This window comes from Colobus angolensis, unplaced genomic scaffold (assembly GCF_000951035.1).
Source record: "Colobus angolensis palliatus isolate OR3802 unplaced genomic scaffold, Cang.pa_1.0 Scaffold207, whole genome shotgun sequence".
Classification (NCBI taxonomy): Eukaryota; Metazoa; Chordata; class Mammalia; order Primates; family Cercopithecidae; genus Colobus; species Colobus angolensis.
This window is the reverse complement of record NW_012115233.1, coordinates 4,482,977-4,504,532: the sequence shown is the minus strand read 5'-3', so window position 1 is coordinate 4,504,532 and position 21,556 is coordinate 4,482,977.

The window sequence follows — 21,556 nt, the reverse complement described above, 5'->3', positions numbered from 1 at the left end:
CATAAACACCATGGAATACTATGCAGCCATAAAAAGGAGATCATGTCCTTGGCAGGACATGGATGAAGTTGGAAGCCATTATCCTCAGCAAACTAATGCGGAAACAGAAAACCAAACACCACATGTTCTCACTTGTAAGTGGGAGCTGAACAATGAGAACACGTGAACACAGGGAAGGGAACATCACTCACTGATACTTGTTGAGGGAGGGCTGGGGGTGTGAGGGAGAGCATTAGGGAAAAGAGCTAATGCATCCTGGGCTTAATACCTATGTGATGGGTTGATAAGTGCTGCAAACCACCATGGCACACATTTACCTATGAAACAAATCTGCACATTCCGCACATCTACCCCAGAACTTAAAAAATAAAAAATAAATAAAAATAAATAAAATCAACCTACATTCTTTAGGAGCCCCTATCATTTTTCATGATGCCTCACAATCATAGTCAGCAGTTCCATGGTCAGGTCGTTCAATGGCCTGGGTTTGAATTCCCATGGGATTGCAGATTTGGACTCTGTAAAGAACTAGCTATCATTTCCCCATCTACTTGGCCCTAAGTTATCTTTTATCCATAGTTGTAGTACTCTCTTTTCTGGTGTGAAGGCACTCTTCCAAGCTAGAGAAAATAGAACTCAAATAACAGCTGGGTGACTGAGCCTTCCCCAAGTTACACATCTCTCTCTTCCCTCTTCATCTTTCTCTCAACATTGCTATAAACACCTTTCTTATTTATATTTAACTTTATTGTCAGGGCCCAGCATCTTCTGGAGTATAGCCTTGGTAATAGCACAAATACTAATTAACAAACGTGTAATTAATTACCATTAGTGACACTTCTTAATACCCACACTCTTGGCCATGTAACTTTACAGGGCCCTCTCAATCTGGGCAGAGCATTCTGCCTGACCTCTTAACTCTGAGCTCAGCCATGTGATGTGCTTCAGCAAAAGGAATGATGCAAGTTCTTGTACCTGCAAGTACCACATGCACATTTCCCAGCTATCCTCTAGGAGGATGAAAGGCATCCTAAAACTTGGTCAACCTGGTCAAGACTATCCTAGATCAATGAACAGCCATTCAACCCCCAGACAGGTGAACAAACCCAGCCAAGATCAGCAGAACTGATTAACCAACCTGCAGCCAACCCCAGTATATGGAACACTCAAAATCAGCTAAGTCCAGCCAAGATCAGCTAATCCCTGCAGATTTCTAGGCTAAACAAATGTTAATGCCCTATGCTAATGATGCTTTATGGTTGGTTGTTAGTCAGCTTTATTGTAGCAATAGGTAACTAATACAGCCTCCCTAGCCTGAGCCTACAAGAATTGTATTTAGAAGATTTGAGAGTGAAATAGGTAGGGAACCTTATTCCATTCTTATCAACTACTCCTCACTTAAGCTTTAGGGAGTAAAGAAAGCTTAGTGAGGCCAGGCATGCTGGCTTATGCCTGTAATCCCAGTACTTTGGGAGGCCAAGGTGGGTAGATCACAAGGTCAGGAGTTCAAGACAAGCCTGCCCAATATGGTGAAACCCCATCACTACTAAAAATACAAAAATTAGCCAAGCGTGGTGGCGGGCACCTGTAGTCCCAGCTACTCGGAGGCTGAAGCAGGAGAATCTCTTGAACCTGGGAGGTGGAGGTTGCAGTGAGCCAAGAATGTGCCATTGCACTGCAGCCTGGGTGACAGAGTGAGACTCCATCTCAAAAAAAATAAATAAATAAAAATAAAGAAAGCTTAATGAGAGACACTCTTGGTCCTTCTGAATGATTAACATGGTTAAAAGTCCCATAAACTCAGTCCACAAGGAGTGGAATCTTGATTTCACTGAACATGAAAAATTACCCAATTTAACAAATAGACACCATCACTGGCAACAGAGACAACACTCCATTTAACACTAATACACTCAGACTAGATGGCTTGTCTATTATCTGTCACCCAGAAAAATTTTACCATTGTAAGCCTGCTTTTGAAATATGAAATCTTGGTAGAGTTACAACTTTCTTTGCAGCTTGGATTCTTTTTTTCTTCTGCAGAGAGCTATTTTAAATACCCCCAAACTTGTGTGGGAGTGCCAATCGGCCACATTTAATTGGCCAGATTGTTAGCCTCAGCGATGCAGCACTCTTCAGAAAATTAAACATAGACATGATTGTTACTTTGCTCTGTTATTGTGGCTACAGAATGGCAAACCAATCTGTCGAAACTGAAAAATCCAGCCGCTCAATTATCTGTCGGGCTTACACAGCTAAATGCCCCCAAAGTGGATTATTTTTACTTAGCTGAGGCACATTTTGAGTGAATATGTTGCCTTCTTGACACTGTGCATGGTCAAGGCTCAAGGTCTTCCTAACAGCCTGCAAACTGCTTAGGAAAAGGCTGGTCTTAGAAATACAGACTCTCATTCATTAATTTACTCATTTGTTCACTTAACTTGTAAGCATTGACACATACCTACTCTCTGCCAGAAACTGTGTTGGGTGCTGGGAATAAGAAAAAGTTAAATAACCATTAGCCAAATAAACAACTAGTCAGAGGGTAAGGCAGGAATAGAATTTAGGTTTCTGACTCTAAAGCAATGGTTCCTAACCAGGGAGACATTTGCCAATATCTAGAGATATTTCCCTTTCCCTTCAGGAGACATTTGCCAATATCTAGAGATATTTTTGATAATCATGACTGAGGTGGGGCAGGTGTTATTTGAATCTAGCAGATAGAATCCAGGCATGCTGCTAGGCATCCTACAATACACATGACAGTCCTCACAACAAAAGATTATCCAGCTCAAAATATAAACAATGTGAAGGTTGGAAATCCCTGCTCTCAAGCTATGCACTGAAGTAATTTCTTGAACAGCAAAGTCTCTATCTAATCCAACACAGTATCTTCTGCCCCAGCACAGGGCCAAGCACAAGCATGTACTCCAGGAATGCTGGATGGATGGTTGGATGAATGGGTGGATATGGATGGATGGATGGATGGATGGATGGATGTGACAGATGGATGGGATAGATGGATGGATGAATGGATATAAGGATGGATGGATGGATGGATGGATGGATGGATGGATGGATGAATGGATGGATAAATGGATCTCACACTCAAAGATAGCATCAATAGATGTATACAATGGGTATTGGGTAAGTTGTTTAGGCCATTAGAAGTTAAACAGATGTTCCTATTTTCCACTAGAATTTAAGTAGCTTCAAGAAGGGAAACATTCTGGTAATTTTGACATGAATTTCACAGGACTATGACTTGTGATGAATCTGGTGCTCCAGAAAACCTCACAGCTCTGACCTTCCTTAGCCATTTACCTCATTCCCCGTTAAACTCAGATAAGATATCTTGGGCTGTTTCTGCAAACCTTCCTGGCCTGAAATGAAAATAATCTGTCTTTTATTTCTTAACCACTGGAAATGAGGGTAAATTCCTCACAACCAACATTCTGTAGATTTATTTGGCCAATTCTTCTACTTTGGGTCTGAACTCATCCCTAGTAATGTACAATCTGTTTTGGATGTTAATTTTTAATGGTGTGATTTTGGCTTGTCCTTCAAACAACTTGAGTAGAAACACTGATTTAATTTTATCCCTTTCATCAATGCCAGGGAACAGAATAAATTACTCAAGAATATGTTCTTTTGCCTTTGCTTCCCTCCACCATAAGAAATTATGAAGATATTAATAAATGTTCCAAGGTTGATCTTCTCTCTTATGGAGTGGCTGTGCACCGCTGTTATGAATAGGTATGGGGTTGGTGCTGTGGAAGAAGGCATTCCAAGGCCAATAGGAACCTATCCCTGCCCTTTGAAAAGTCACAGTAAACATGGCAGCTGTGAAAAGATGCTGGCAGCTGTATCTGGTGTCCAGGATAAAAAGTCAGGTAGAATCCTGAAAATTACTGACATGTATATGGCTCCTATTAGATCACACAATCCTTGGAACAGAGACCAATCCCTCAATGAATATGCTTCTTCTATCCACCTTAAATTTGATTCCTCATTAGAAATCAACCATGGAGAATTACATATTGGAGCAAGTGTTTGGAAAGCTTTTCCTCTTAAAGATTCAAATGAAATGTATGAGTTTTGGTAACACAGGTCTGGCCAGCCAGGTTTAGCATCCAATTGCTTGCCTGGTCCCCTAAGACTATGTGCTGTACTTAAATAGTACAGTGTTTGGAAACTCACCAAACAACTGTCATCACAACTGCTCTGGTGAGCCAGATAGACTTGGCCAAAGTTAAAAGAGGTGGCAGGGGGGAGGGGAAAGATTCCTTTGTTTTTTCAGCAAACACCTACCATGCCAGGCAAAATGCCAAGTACAGAAGACACCAACCACCAGATAGATAGATTCACTGCCTTCAAGTTGCTTCCAGTCCACTGCGGGAGACGGGTAGGGGTTTGTTTTGGTTTTGAGTCAGCCTTTCTTTCTTTAATTCTTTAAAACCCAAAGAGATTCAGACCTATTTGATGATATCTTTCTTTTTGGTTGCTTTTACATTTCCTATTCTCTCCTCCAAATTTCTGGTATTATCCTTGAAAAGGCACAAAGAAGAAGTCTTGAGGTAGACCACCGGCAATGTTGGCTCATGGGTCACTGTCAGTCAAGGTCAGGATCCTCTAAGATTCTTATTCTTTTTTCTTGTGCTCAGGGCCTCATGTTACAAAATGACTGCAGGAGCTCCAGGCATCATGTCTACAGAATACAGGAAGAAAATGGGGAGGGAAAGGCTGATGATCTATTCTGACTGAATCTGACCCTTTCAATAAAGAATAAAAAAGTTTTCTGGAAAGCACTGCCCACAGGTTTTAGCTTATACCAAGTTGTCCAGGACCCTAACACATGGCTACCTCTATCCTGAAGGTGGCATAAAGGAAAGAATTGTGGAGGAGGGTCAATCTAGCCAAGATAAACAGTCTATAAAGCAGTCCGTCTGGAAAATGTCACTGAAGAAACATATTTATAAAGAAGTCTTACAAAATTTCTCCTGCACTGACCAACTAAATTTAGGTGCTACAAATACACAAGAAGTTCTTGAAGTTGGGAGTCTGGGAAACTACAAACAGGTTATATTGCCATCAATACTCTCTACTTTACCATCAAAATTAATCATTTCACCAGTTCTATGGAATAAATTTAATTGTTAGCCCCATTTCACAAAGAAACTAAGGTGCAGAGTTGGTCAAATAACTAGTCCAAGGTCATATAGCTAGGAGGGGCAAAGTCTTCCTTTTCCTTGACTCTGCACTTGAGCATGGGTATGTGCATTATTACTCACTGAAGCATGAAATGTGTACACACATACCAAGCACTGACGTCAAGAAAGCTGTGATTAAAGGGTAGAAGTTTAGCTAATGGACGTGTTTCCAGAGCAAGTAAGCTTTGAACCAAAAATTCTGGGGCAGCTGAAAGGCTGATTCATTCATTCCCTCATTCAAGAATGAGCACCTACTTGATTCTATCCCTGGGTTGAAGATACAGATGAGAAAGACAGGACTCCTTTTTGCATGTGGATCATTGTCCAGACATGTCAACGAACAAGTGGTCACGCAGAGGGTGATGTGCTGCAAGAGAAGGACATGCAAGGCATTCGGTAAACCCACGGAGGTTTCCTTTATCCTGTTGCTTCAGAAAGTGAAGCATGGGGCAAAGATCAAAGAGAATCAGATTGTTTAGAATGTGCCACCCCAGATGGTCAGGTTGAAAAAGAAAGGAGGAAGTGAGGCAAACACAAATGAAAGCAATACAGTACAATGCAATGTGGTCCTGCACTGTCCAGAGCTTCACAGTGAGGCTCAGGGAGTCATCACAAGCTGTAGTCAGCTGAACGATGGTCCTGCAGAGATGTTCACATCCTAATCCCCAGAACCTGTGAAAATGTTACCTTACATGGCAAAAGGGATTTGCACCTGTGATTAAGGCTTTTGCAATGGGAAGACTCCTGCCATAGATTAGCCAGGTGGGCCCAGTGGAGGCACAAGGCCCCTTGAAAAAGAGAGGGAGGAAGGTCAGAGTCAGAGGAGATGTGATGACAAAAGCAAGAGTTTGGAGTGATACAAGAAAGGGGCCATAAGCCAAGGAATGCTGATGGCTTCTAGAAGCTAGAAAAGGCAAAGAAATGGATTCTTAAGCCTCCAAAAGGAATGCAGCCCTGCCAACTCATTTTATACTTCTGACTTCCATTTTATACTTTCTTATATATTCTATACAAGAATAAATTTGTATTGCTTTAAGCCACTAAGTTTGTGGTAATTTATTATTGCCACAAGAGGAGCCTAATAGAACATCTCTTAGCAGGCATGTTTGCTGGGAATCCAACACTTCTCTGGAAGGAGGTTATAAAGGGAGTTCACGGTGAGGGGAAAGAAGCAGGAATTTCTACATCTCCAATTGCATCCAAATGTCTCCCATTCCCCTTCTCTCAAAGGAAGCTAACTCCCTACCCTTCAGTTTTCACCCTCTTGCCCCTTGGCAGCCCCTCGGGATTCCATATCCCAGGACCCACAGGGTGCTCCTCCTGCTCATCTAGACATGGAAGAACAAGAAGTGTGGGTGAGGTGTGACCATGGGGGAGAAAACAAAGGAGAGGTAGTCAAAAAAGAATCTGAGAGGGATCAAGGTCACACCCAACACCGAGGGCGACCACCTGCTTGGGAAGAAAATCATCCAAACACTTACCAGCCCCTTCTACAGACCCAGTTTAATCTCCAGGGACCAATTCTCATCTTTGCACCCCTAGCATCCAATTTTCAGTTCTCTGGGTAACTGCATCCTATTGTCTTAGGAAACCACCCTTCCAAACCCCATCTATGTCCTGAAATGGTCTGACTCCACGCCCTCTACCACCATTTATTTCAGAAGGAGGCATGGCCTAAACCTGGTCAATCAGAACCAGAATTTCCTCACCATCCAATTGGCTCAGGGATGGGCACAGCTCCAAGCCTGGCCAACCAGTAGATTTCATCTCCCTGGCCACAGCAATTGGTTTAGGGCAGATCATATTACCCAGTCACTTCATGGGTCTCAGTTCTGAAACACGTTAGAACTATTGGGAATACATCATCTCTTTTTATCCCATTAGTTCTGGGATTGAGAGCATGGGAGCCTGAAATTTTCCAGGGCCCAGGGGAAAGGGCTTTCCTGGGCATGAAGCCAGCATGAAGAAGCCATCAGCTCGCTTTCTGGATCCAGCCGTACTTAAATATGAGTGAACTTTACATTTATGTGATACATTTCCTTTTTGAACTTCAGTCAGCCTGAAGGGTGTTTCTCTTTTGAAAGATCCCCAGCACTTCCTCGGGAACACATTTTCACTTGTTGCCAACAGGAAGCCCCCTTGTTGTAGAATTAGAGGCTTCTAGATGCAGGGGGAGTTAAGAAAGCCAGAGGCAGGTCAGAGAGAGGCAATAGCCCAGAGTTTCCTAAAGATTTCAGGTCCTAATGGAATATCCCAGCTGTACCATGAAAGAGTATCCACTGTGCCCAGACCTTTCTGTAAAGGTACTAAATGCCCCCCACCCATGACTCTTGACATGGTCACCTCAACAGGCATCCTTGGGAAGTTGTTCTTTCCTCAGCCACACCCCATTCCTCAGAGCAGGAAAGCAGCATAAAATCTATTTCCTGGGGCGTAAACAACTCAACTGCAGATTGGAGGGATGTCTGACCTGTTTGCACTGCCCAGCCCCTGGTGCAGTGATTCCAGTGATTAGACGTGGCCGGTTTCAGCCTCCGTGAAATGGAAAATTGCTGCCAATTGTGAAGGATAGATCTGGCCCAGGCTGACTCCAACCTGCACACGGCCCCAAGCATGAAAGCATCTTTCCATTCTGTAGCCCTTGTCCCGAAACCAGGACACACACCTCTCAGGAATGAAGAAAAGGCCATTTCCAAGGCAGTAATTGCATAATAGACAGAATGTAACAAAAGGGAGACCCTCGAGCTCCATTACTTTGAAGGGTCTGTCAGTGTTTTCATTACAGTCCATTTTCTGCTGTGATTTATCTTCAGCTGTAAAGCAGGGTTGACGGCTGGGGCACAGCACCCACAGGCCCAGTCCAGGAGAACCATGCAGGGTTTCATTTAGTTGAAATTGTTCAGCTAGCTCCATGTTGAGGACTTGCAAACTGTGAATTAAGTCCAAGTTTGGGTCCCCTGGCATTTTTGTGGCAGTTCTTGTTCCAAGCATCCCCGGTAGCTCACTAGCAAAGTGTGCTTTTCTGACAGGCTGAACTCTCTGAGGCCAGAAACAAAAGCAGGAGAGTCATTTTTCATACCCTTCAAAGGGCTATTTTTCGGGGGCAGAGGGGAGAATTTGCAGTTGAGATCCATGAATATAGTTTATGCTTCTTTTCAAGTTAAAAAAAAGTGTCACATAAACTCAAATAATCCTTTAAAAGGTGACTCCTGTCTTCTCTCTGTCTACATGATCCTCACATGGCACCTGTTCCCAGCCTCAGGTACAGGCTCTGGGTCCTCCTGGGGAAGGCAGGGCATGATCTGCAATGCCCTTAGACCCAACACAGCTCATCTCTCTCCTTGGGAGTGGAGAGTCCAAGTCAACATCTTGATACAGTAAAGTCCTAGAAATTAAACTTAGAAGGAATCCCAAAGAACAGCTCCCAGGTTGGCTGATGTCCAGTCTGGAACCTGGTATTTAACATCTGGATTCCAGCTCAGACACTAGGATCCAGCCTAGAACTCAGCAGTCTATCTCTGGATTTAGAATAGGCAGGAGGAAGGTAGAAGAGCATCCTGAAAAGGTTCCTTCCTCAGTGTTTCTCTCCCTTTCCCTCTTGGGCACTAATAGCAGAACCTATGAGCTTTCTCCTTAGATTATCTTCTGTAAATCATAACACATGTCCACAAGCCCTGGGAGTTCTCATATCACTATCTTCACCTTCACCAACATCCCTACCATCAACATCCATCAGTGTCAATTCCACCACCATCAATCTCATCAGTAACATTTTTCAACAGCTCATCTCAAGGCAGGTCCCGAACCATGTGCTTTCCAGGTGGTTGTCAGTTGATCCTCATTACAAGCTTCTGTGCAGGCGTGCTTTTCATGCCCATTTTGCAGGAGAGGAGATTAAGGCTTAAAAAGACAAGCAAACATGCCCAAGGTTACCATGTTGGGAAGCCAGGACAGACTGGCCCAATACTCATGTTCCAAATCACTGTGGGATGCCACCTATCAGCTATACAATGTCACAGCATGGGTTCCTATGGAAGCCAACACAGATACGGTGTTTGTGGGTTGGCATGTCTATTAGAGGGTGCCCTCGGGGTCAATATCTGTGGAAGGGTGGAAACACGTGGGCCGAAGAAGAAGTTGGGCTTGGAAAAACACCCAATAACTGCCCCAGCTCACTCCACAGGGTGTTATGGAGCCAGAATGGTCTGCCTTTTCGATCATCCTGCCTTGGGCTAGAATGGCTGGGCCTTTAAATCCATCTCCCATGGCTGCTATAACAAATTGTCACAAACCCAGTGACTTAAAACAACATGAATTTATTCTTGTGCAGCTCTGTAGGCCAGAAATACAAAGTAGGGCTCACTGGGCTAAAATCAAGGTGTCTGCACGGCTGCACTCCCCACTAGGAGGCTCTGGGGAGATCCACCCTTCCCAGCTTCTAGAGTCCACCTACCTTTCCCACCCTCCGTCTTCGGGGCACATCACTACAGCCTCCACTTGCATCACCATGTCTCCTCTTCTGTCTCTGCCTCTCCTACTTCCTTCTTACAAGGACCCTTGTGGTTACCTTAGGCCCACAAAGATAATCCAGGACAATCTTCACATCCCAAAGTCCTTAACTTCACTGCATCTGCAAAGAACCTTTTGCCATGTAAAGTAACATATTCACAGGTTCTAGGGATCAGGGTGTGGTTATCTTGGGGGCATCATGGCTCGGCCCTCCGCATGCCCCTCAATCACTCTTTGTCTGAGGGTCCTCCTGCTGAAGCAGTCCCCGAAGGAGGCCAAACACCTGAAGGCTCTTTTGACCACACAGCTGGGGCCACCAATCCTTCCCAAAGCGGGCATTGGTGAGCATCTCCACGTCCATCACATGCCCTCAGAAAATTCAGGTTTCATCCAACCCAGACTATCCCTCCCTTTGCCCCAAAGACCTACATTTGTCCAGCTTTGCATCCCAGCTCTATGTGCCATCTCAGACACCATTACTGGGGTCTGCTTTAATCTTCCTCTCCTGTGAATCATAATACTTTGATGTTATATTTATAACCAACTGTTTAAAGTACTTCTTGAGTGTCTGACCACAGCTCAATTGTCCATTAGTGCAATAATCATCTGTCTCTTTGTATTCAGAAGGCAGCACAGTCTAGGAAATGCAAAGTCTGCTTTTGGCATTGAGCAGTTGTGTTTTGGGGGGCGTTTCTCCCCCTGCTGTAAATGTGTTACACTGAAGCATATTTCTATCCATCTGCAGCCATGCCATATTGCAGGTAACTGTGAACAAAACAAGCAATAATACTGCAAAGGGGCTGCTGCCTTTCCATATACATCGACTCTCAGTTACCTGTGTTAATGGCCTAGGCCCTTCTTCTTAGATTCCTTCCTTGCCAAGCAGCCCCGGTGACCAGGAGACACACAGGAAGGTCAAGAATGGAAACAAGAAAAGGCTGAGAGATGGTGCTTTTTAAAAATAAAATCAGGCCTGGGAGAGGCAAAGTCATGAACTCCTCTGATTCTGCCTTCTGGATGATCCCCTTTCTAGGTGGTTCATCTTGCAGAATGAACGAGGAACACTTCTCTACATATTAGAGTGGAGGCTCGTTACATTTCTGCCTGTCTCTCAAGCCTTTCACTGGGGAAGTGCTAACTGACCAGTCTATGTGGTCCTAGAGGGGCTGCCAGTAGAGAGATCCCTATCTCCCACACTTGGAGGGGTACTGACTGCCAGAGATCTGGGATTCTGGAAGCGGTCATTAGAGTCACCCAAGAAATCCATCAATCTATTTTTCTCTCTCCTTATCTCTTTCTATTTCTTTTGTTCACTTTCTGTCTCTTTCTCTCCCCATGACTCTATAAGTTTCTAGGCTGCTAGGATGTCTTCTGGAGAGAACTGGAGACCTGGAGTCTTCATTGCACCCCTAGATCCACTCATGGCTAAAGGCAGCACTACATCGTTCTCAGTTATATGATCCAACATATGCTCCTTTAAGCATAAGTTATTTTTAATGGGTTCTACCATGTGATAGCAAAATTATCCTTTACCTTCTTTGTGTCTCTCTCTAGTAGATGTTTCAGGAGCCTCAAGCTCAACATACTCCAAAATCAATTCAGTATCTTGCTGTCCCTATGCCCATGTCTCCTAACTTTGCTGTCTTTTGCCAAGATACCTTCATTTTCCACATTCCAAGCCCCCGGGCCCTACACATTCTGCAAATCTTCCTTTCCTCCAAGTCACCCACCCATCTCGTTGCCTTCACCTTGTTCCTGTCTAGATAACTGTGCCCAGGGTAAGAGAGTAGTTTCCTGCATCCACTCTTGCTCCCTAATACTCCTTCCCAAATGCTGGTTTCACCAGGCCTATCTCTGTGCAAAGATCCCAGTGGTCCCATGAAGTACAAGATGGGCCCCAAATGTCCTCGCTTGAATTCCAGAGTCAGGGAGTAGCACACACAATCTTGGATTTTACTGCCAGGGCAAGACTCAAATCTTAGCTCTGTTGCTCCTTGGCACTGTGATTTGAACAAGTTACTAAACCTCTCTGAGCACAGTGTCTTCATTTTTAGAATGGAGAGAATAGCACCCACCTTGTAAGGTTAGGGTGACAATGAAATGAGTTACGTATGTTAAACGCTCAGCACAGAGATGGAAGCAGCCGCAGCAACCAACAATTAGTTTAACAAGTATTTATGGAGCACCTACTAAATATCTATTTAGGTACTGTTCTGATGTCTCAACACACACACAGACACACACACACACACACACACACACGCACACACACACACGGAAGTAGAGTTTTGGTTCCAGCTCCCACTTAATCAGTGCCTTCATTCACTAATTCAGCAAACTTGTGCATGTGTGTCCTGCACACCAGTGCACAGCTGGACATTGATAATCTTTTAGTGAACAAGACGTGGCCCATGACTTTCAGGAACTCCCAGTAGGGGAGATAGACAACAGACAACAGACGTGTAAATGAACCATGTCAGATACCATCAGACTTCAGATTTTTCACAGCCCCTAACAGGAGCTTCTACAAACCTTTATTTCTAAAATTCTGTGATTCTCTAAAAACTAATTTTTCTTTTCCAGAAATAGAGACAAGAAGCCCTGTGGAATAAGCCAAGAGGGCTAACCAACGCCTCCCTCCATTACCCAAGTCCCAAATTAGACAATATTCTCTGGAGGGGGAGATTCTTAAACCAATATCTAGGAGTTGATACATGGCAGTGACACCCCAGTGGGAGAACTGGAGTCTGCAGGATGACTTTCAGGAGAACAACTTGTCCTTACAGTCCTTGTGATGCCCCTTCATCAGAATCTGTTCCTTCAAGGGACCCAGGCTTTAGTGGTGCTCCTCAGAGAGGTGTGGTCAAAACTGTGGCAAGCCACACCCTTCCCAGGCATCTCCAGGATGGCCCCCTGCTCCTGCCCAGTGTGGGCTGGTGAGTTTATGGAAAGGTGCCTGGAGAGGACACTTGGGGAACTGGGGCTCTGGGAAAGAGAAAGTGGAAAAATAAGGCAACTTCTGGATGCATGGGCAGCAGGGAAGGTGATGATAGAGCAGGACTTCTCAACTTTGGCTCTGCTGATATTCGGGGCAGGGCCACTCCTTGCTGTGAGGACAGCAGCTGTTGAGCAGCATCCCTGATCTCCACCCATGAGGTGCCAGTAGCACTTCTCCCAAGCTGCACCAGCCAAACATGTGTCCAATTATTGCCTCTGGTTGGCAAAGTCATCTCCAGTTGAAAATCAGTGTTCTGGTGCCAATGCTTCCTGGAGGGGAAGAAGTACCCTTAAGTACAGAAAAAGCCCAATACAGACATTTGAGAGAGAGAAAGATAAAGCTCTGACAGTACAACCATCAATATGAGAAGAATACAGGCAGGTGCACACCTTGGCCCTAGAGTCAAATGACTGTGGAAAGCTGGGCTCCACTGAATGAATGACCAGGCCTTTGTCAGTGACTCAGTGTGGATCTATAGAGAGGAATAAATCTCACACACATCTGGTCTTGAAACACCACCCAACACATCTGATTCCAAAAGCGCCATGTGGCGTTGAGTCAGTCGCTTGACCTTTCTGACATATGAGGAAGCTGCACTGGTCCAGGAATGGAAAATAGTTGTTCTGTGATCATTCCCCTCCCAACTCCCATGCCTGTGGCAGACATCACTAGTCAGTCACTGCACACTTTACTCTTGAGCCTGAGTGAAGCCTCCAAATCCTCCTTCACACAGTGCTTCCAGGAGGTGCTGCAGCCCTACTAGTTGGCTGTTGCTGTCAAATTGTGTCAGTGTTATTTACTATGCTTAGAGCAGTCAGCAATTTTCAAACTGTAGTCTCAGGGTTCCTCAAGAGCCTCCTCACAACCACTTTAGGGAGATGGGAATAGGGGAGGAAAGTCTACGTTCTCAAAGTCCACTTCACCCAGAGCTTTTACCTGCTTTCCACAATGGACTTATCAAATTCCATGTGAACCAAGTAATCCCTCAGCTAACATATCAAAATATATATTCGTTTGCTAAGGCTGCCCTAAAAGTACCGCAAAATGAGTGGCTTAAACAACAAAGATGTATTGTCTCATATCTCTGGAGTTTTGTTGATCTGAGATCACAGTATTAGTAGCACTGGTTCCTTCTGAGAGCTGTGAGGATGACTCAGTTCTATGCCCCTCTCCCAACCTCTGGTGCTTTGTTGACCAGAGGTTGGGAGAGAAGGTTGGGAGTTTCTTTGATTTGAAGAAACCTCACCCTGATCTCTTACTTCATCTTCATTTGATGTTTCCCCATGTTCATGTCTCTGTATCCAAATTTCCTCTTGTTATAAGAATACCAGTCATTTGGATTAGGCCGCACTAATGATTTCGCTTTAACTTGATTAGCTCTGTAAAGACCTTATGCCTAAATCAGGTCATACTCTGAGGAACTGGAGTTTGGGATTTCAACACATAAATTTGGTTGTGGGGGACACAATCTAATTCATAATATGCTGCCCTTTAACCCTCCAAAACTCATGTCCTTCTCATGTGCAAAATATATTCACCTCATCCCTGCATCCCTAAATTTCCTAACCCATTTCAGCTTCAACTCTAAATCCAAAATCGCATCTAAAATCATCTAAATCATGTTTGAGTGATACTTGGGCTATGAATCATCCTGGAGCAAAATTTCTCTCCATCTGTGAACCTGTGAAATCAGGCAAAAAGCTATCTGCTCTCAAAATCTACTGGTGGGATAGGCAGAGGACATATACAGTGTCCAAGGCAAAGGTCAAGTTTTCACCCTGGAGTCTGACCATCCTGGAATCTGCATTTCTCAGGGCCTTCCTGTGAGTGGTTTTCTAACGGGAAACTACATCCCTATTTGGTGCACCATGAAACACGACTCTCCCAGGAATCACCAGTTTATGGGTCTGTTTCTTCCAAGCCAGATCAGAGGTCAAAGCTTCCGATGGCAGTAGAAATCTTGAGAATCAAGCATGTGGCTTATGATGAGGCATGGAATGTGGTCCTCAAAACCCTGATAACTGACTTCTCACACCTTCTTTGCTTTTAGTTTTGCATCTATTAAAAGGTAGCAAAAGAGATAAATTCCCAGTGTTTTTTTACTTCTGGCTATGTGAGGATCAAATATATGATGCAATATTCCCATCGTATATGAATTCACGTGGAGATGTCCCTATGTGTTATACCTCAGTGCTGGACTCCCCATGGATTTGATGTCCCAGTATTCATTGTTTCAGAGTGCTGTAAGGATAAAAGTCCTTGAAGATCAATGACTTTCAACGATCAGAGATCTCAAGAGTCTTTTGCTCCAGTTGGATAATGCATTTAGGATTTTAATCAAGCTTAACGTGTGGATTTTATACATTATTCAAGACCTCCTCGAGCCCCACATAGATCCTCTTGTTGACAAACACCCTGTTAGAAGTGTGGGTTGTCTCAGCACAGTGCCGGGACCCTGTTGGTACGCATGGCAGCAGCTCCCAGAAGGGCTGAAGTCAACACTTATCTGTGCTGGAACCAGATCTTTAGAAATTGGACATTTTCTGTTTTAAAGAAAACTCCCCAAGTTGCTCCCTGTGCTTTGGCATTAATATCAGCTTCAAAGTAAATATTGACTTTTATGGTGCTCGAGAAGGACATACATGAGGAAGTGGCTCTGGGCAGTTTAAGGAAGTGCCCCAAAGGAGCCCAGTGCTCCCATCATTCTGTGGGACAGGAGCCCAGTGAAATGGGGACTGAGTCAGAAGTACCAATTTCTGCCTGAGACAATGGTATCCTAATGAGTTTTAATTGGCACCTGGTTCTCAGGCCCCAGAGTGCATTTAGCATCAGAGGTGGGCAGGAGAACACAGGCTATGCTGTCTATCTACTGGGACATACTCCACAAAGCACAGAGGGTGTAGGATTAGGACTTCAAGCTCTGACAGACCCCAGGAGGTTCAAATTTCACCCACTAGTATTAGTATTGTCATTGGAAAATCACTTAACTTCCCTCATTTCCTTCATATGTAACATGGGAAAAGGAGCTGCATCTACATCCTAGCTTGGCTTGGGGATCAAGTGTGACTGTGTACAAGGCAGTTTTCACTGTGCATGTTGTATGGGCCATGTTCAACCAAGACGGATATTCCAGGGTCCACAAATCTCAGGGAATCACCTTTGTTCATGTCTCCACTTGGGAGCAATAGTAACAGTAATTTCAATAGTTATTATCATAACAACTTCTACCAAGAGCAAAAAATGCAATTCTTAAAAATAATGCTAATCCTTTTTTATGTTTTTTGAAATGGAGTGTTGATCTGTCAACCAGGCTGGAGTGCAATGGCATGATCTTGGGTCACTACAACCTCCGCCTCCTGGTTCAAGCAATTCTCCTGCCTCAGCCTCCCAAGTAGCTTGGACTACAGGCGCACACTACCACACCGGGCTAATTTTTGTATTTTTAGTAGAGATGGGGTTTCACCACGTCGGCTGGGCTGGTCTCAAACTCCTGACCTCAAGTAATCCATCTACCTCGGGCTCCCAAGGTACTGGGATTACAGCTGTGACCCACCATGCCTGGCCAAAATAATGCTAATTTTTTTTTTTTTCTTTTTTTGTTGAGACGGAGTGTTGCTCTATCACCCAGGCTGGAGTGCCGTGGTGTGATCTCAGCTCACTGCAAGCTCTGCCTCTCAGGTTCATGCCATTCTCCTGCCTCAGACTCCCAAGTAGCTGGGACTACAGGCACCCACCACCACGCCTGGTTAATTTTTTGTATTTTTAGTAGAGATGGGGTTTCACCGTGTTAGCCTGGATGGTCTTGATCTCCTGACCTAGTGATCTGCCTGCCTTGGCCTCCCAAAGTGCTAGGATTACAGGCATGAGCCACCACACCCGGCAAATAATGCTAATCTTAATGGTAACAATAATTACGATGAAACAGCCAACATGTATTGATCCAGACCCTGTACTAAGCACTTTACAAGCCTTCCCTCATTTAATGCTCACAACAACTATGACATAGGTACTGTATTTTCATCTTACAGATGGAGAAATGGAGGCCCAGAGAGGTGGAATAACATGTACAAAGTCACAAAACATCAGATCTGGATTTGAATCCAGGCCTGTCTGGTACCAGAGTTCATGAATCATATTATACAGGAGACAGGTAGCACATTATTTAACATCTCTGCATCTCAGTTTTACCTGAATGTGATAATTCCTGATTCAGAGGGGCTTGTGAGAATTGAACTGGGCATCACATTTAAGGAAGATGCTTGGGGCACACAGAGCTCTGGCTAGGAAGTTGAGTATCTGTTACTGAATGCACCACAATCTGCCCTCCATGGACTCACTGAGGATACTGTTATCCTGCAGCTGAGAAACTCACAGTATCTATTACAAGTCCACCATGCAGAGAGGAAGAAGCAATGCCAGGAAAGCCACATCCTAGACACACAGGTAGGCCTCGGTCCAGAGAAAACGGTTTTCTTACTAATCCAGTACAGTGTGGTCAGTAGAATGGGTCCCCAAACATATCCATGTGATGTCCCTGTAATGACATATCACATGGCAAAGAGCACTTTGCAGATGTGATTAATTTAAGGACCTTGAGATGGGGAGTATATTAGTCAGGGTTCTCTAGGCGGACAGAACTAATCTGGATAGATACACGTATATAAATGGGAGTTTCTTAAGGAGTATTAACTCACTTGATTACAAGGTTCCATGATAGGCCATCTGCAAGCTGAGGAGCAAGGCAGCCAGTCTGAGTCCCAATGCTGAAGAACTTGAAGTCCAATGTCTGAGGGCAGGAAGCATCTAGCACGAGAGGAAGATGTAGGCTGGGAGGCTAAGCTAGTCTAGTCTTTTCACATTCTTCTGCCTGCTTTTTATTCTGGCTGTGCTGGCAGCTGATTAGATTGTGCTCACCCGGATTAAGGGTGGCTCTGCCTTTCCCAACTCACTGACTCAAATGTTAATCTCCTTTAGCAACACGCTCACAGACACACCCAGGATCAATACATTGCATCTTTCCATCCAATCAAGCTGATAGTCAATATTAACCATCACAGGGAGATTCTCCTGGATTATCTGGCTGAACCCAATGTAAGCACAGGGAGCTTATAAGGAAGATTAGAGAGGAAAGGAGATGTTACGGCAGAAGCAGAAGTCAGAGAGAGGGAGATTTCAAGATGCTCCATGGTCAGCTTTGAAGATAGAGAAAGGGGCTGTGATGGTTAACACTGAGTGTCAACTTAATTGGATTGAAGGATGCAAAGTCTTGTTCCTGGGCATGTCTGTGACAGTGTTGCCAAAGGAGATTAACATTCGAGTCAGTGGACTGGGAGAGGCAGACCCGCCCTCATTCTGGATGGGCACCATCAAATCAGCTGCCAGCACAGCTAGAATAAAGCAGGCAGAAGAAGGTGGGAAGAGAAGTCTTGCTGAGTCTTCTGGCTTTCATCTTTTTCCTGTGCTGGATGCTTCATGCTCTCGAACATCAGACTCAAAGTTCTTCAGTTTTTGGACTCTTGGACTTACACCAGTGGTTTGCCAGGGGCTCTCAGGCCTTTGGCCAGAGACCAAAGGCTGCACTCTGCGTTTCCCTACTTTTGAGGTTTAGGGACTCAAACTGATCCACCACTGGCTTCCCTGCTCCTCGACTTGCAGACGGTCTATCATGGGACTTCACCTTGTGATCAACTCTCCTTAATCAACTCCTTTCATACATACATATATCCTATTAGTTCTGTCCCTCTAGAGAACCCTAACATAGGGGTCATGAACCAAAAGATGCAAGTGGTTTTTAGAAGCTAGTAAAGACAAGAAAATGCATTTTCCCCTGGAACTTCCAGAAGGAACATAGCCCAGCAACCCATTTCTTACTTATGACTGCCAGAACTGTAAGAGAATCAAGGTATGTTGTTCTAAGTCACTAGATTTGTGGTAATTTCTTACATCAGTCATAGAAAACTAATTCACACTGTGTTCCCCACAGAGCTAAATGGACTTCAAACCAACCTCCAACCTCTCTCCCAACAGGGAGAGAGAAAGACAAATTCCGTTCTACGTTGTACCATTGTGAGACATCATGGTACAGCTGGGCTTTAAAACAGATTTTGTTTTGTTCAAAGCTTGTTGTTAAATATTCAGAAGGAAAAGAGACATGGCCTCATTCAGAAAAGAATGTCAGCATTTTGCATTTTCAGAAAGCCAGACTGTAAAACAGGATGATATGAAATATCTTTGTAAAATTTGAAGTGAGAGACACATGTAGTAGATTATTATTATCAATATGAATTTTAAAATCCCAGAAATGAGTTTCCAAAGTAGCACTCTGCAGGCTGTTCCACCACCCACCCGTCTTTGGGAGCAGAAAGAGCAAGGAGAAACTGGCAGCCGGGGCACGGCGAGAACTCAGCCTTGCCCGGGACTGGGAATAGCCAGAATTGTCTGGAAACCGGTCACATCGGATGATGAAGCGTGAATCACTGAACAAATGTGCAACAGAAAAAAAACACAAAATAAGCCTAGAGACAGAATGCTAATAGTCAGGCAAATAAGGGGAGGCAGGTATTTGAATATTCATGAGCCTCTAATCAGAAGCTTTGGATGAATACGGAAATGGTCCCATTGGTGATAACATGCTCTGTGGGAAGGAGAATCCTGCCTGAGAAAGGGCAAAGAAGTGTAAACCCAGCCTCCCCCACAGCCGAGGACTCCTGGGACCCCAACCTGGGACTTCACAGGCTGGTCCCACAATCTAATTTCTCTCTTCATCCCTCGCTCACACTACACTGCCTTTGGGCTTTTATTGCCATAGAAAGTTTCTAAATTCAGAGCTAGAAAGGGGTAGATGGGGAGAATACTCACATGCCCAGAACATCTTCATATACCAGACCTGAGCCACATTCTCTCATCTCACCTTCACAGCCACCCTTTCATGGGGATGTAACAATCCCGTTTTACAGGAGAGGAAACTGGGGCTTTGAGAAACTACTGCCTGCCAATTTTAGAAAGCTAGCAATTAGCAGAGCTTAGATGTACACCAAAGCCTACGTTCTTTCCTCTCCATCATATCAGGTCACCAGGATTCCCTCTAGACCAGTGTCCTCATGAAATGTACATAAGCATTTGACTCTGTTCAGGCTAAAACACAGGATTTGGGAACAGGAGTGGTGGAAGTCTGGGTGCAGTGTCTGCAGCCACAGAGGTAAGGAAGTGACTCAAAGAGGAACCAGGGTGAAGAATCCCCTATGCAGTGGGGCTGAGAAATATCCAGCTGCCTGGGTACCAGGCAATCCCATGGGAAGGTTCATTGGAATCCACTGATATGCTCAGAGTGCTGAGGACAGGGACCTCAGGCAATGCAAGAAGGACCAGAAGTCAGTTTCCCCTGCCCCATCTCTTCCCCTTCTCTGTAACTCCTTGGATAAATGGTGCAGGCCATAGAGACTGCCTTCAGGAGGGTGGGAGACCCAGGGAAAGCCCTTCTAGGATTGCCTGAGCACACGAGTAGATTCCAAGGAACCTTCTCACAGGATTGCCGCAAAACCAGCCAGCTGGGTATTTCTCATCTCCACTGCAGAGGGGAGTCTTCTCTCTTCTTCCTCTCTAAGCCACTTCTCTGCCTCTGTCTTGCCATGGCTGAATCCTGATGCCCACAGCTGAACCATGAGCCCCTGTGAGGAGAGGATAAGCAGGAGGAATCCAGCAGGGTTCCAGGTAATAGGCTGGGGTTTCGAGGTAGGAGCCTGTTCCTGGTGGGGAAGAACTAGGCTACTTAGCTGGGAACGTGATCTGAAACTAGGAGGGAGCCTAAAACAGATGCTGAAACCCAGGGCTACTATGACCTGGTACTTACTATGCAACTGTCTGGCAGGCTTTGCACAGATTATCACATTTATTTCTCATTATCTATCTCTGAGGTGGATGATACTATCTCTGTATTCATTTTCTAATGTGATCTCAATTACTACAAATTTAGTGGCTTAAAACAACATAAATTTATTATTTCACAGTTTCCATGGGTCAAGACTGGGGTGCACTTTAGCTGGGTTTTCTGTTCAGGGTTTCACAAAACTAAAAGCAAGATGTGAACTGGGCTGTGTTCTCATCTGGTGGCTTGACTGGGACAGACTGCTTCCAAGCTACCCGAGTTATATGCTGAATTCACTTCTCTGTGGCTGTAAGAATGGGGTCCCTGTGGTCTTGATGGCTATTGGCTGTGGACCACTCTTGGCAAGCAGATGTCACTCTCAGGTCCTTGCTACGTGGTTCCTCCCATCAGCCCTCTCATAGTTCCAGGCTCTCCACTTTCAGGAAGGGGTTGGTCCCATTTAAGGCCTCACTTGATTAAGTCAGGACCACCCAGTTAATCTCCTTGGTTAATCCAAAGTCCTATCCTATCACATTCATTGGTTCTGCCCTTACTCACGGGCAGGGGATTATACAAGGTGTGCACACCAGAGAGTGGTCATCTTGGGTCCAGCTTTGAGTTATGCCTGCCAGAATTCTAAGAACACTAACCGATAATATTAACAGCCACATCTTCTGTGTGCTAGGCATTATTCAGGTGACTTAATATGCAACTGGAAAATTGTCACATTAACTGTAAAAAGTACTCCTTCCTAAAATGATGATACTGAGGTCAAGGAGCTAATAGCTTGGCAAAGGACACATGGGCCCAGCAAGGAGAAGTCATATTTGAACCCAAGTCTATGCCATGCAAAGCCCACCCTGCCCTTTATTTCTGCTGTGGTAAAGCTTATTATCCATGTACCTGCCTGAAGGTCTTCCTCTCTCCAAATAGCTGGGTCCCAGAGGACCCCAGAGGGAGCCCTTCTGACTTCCT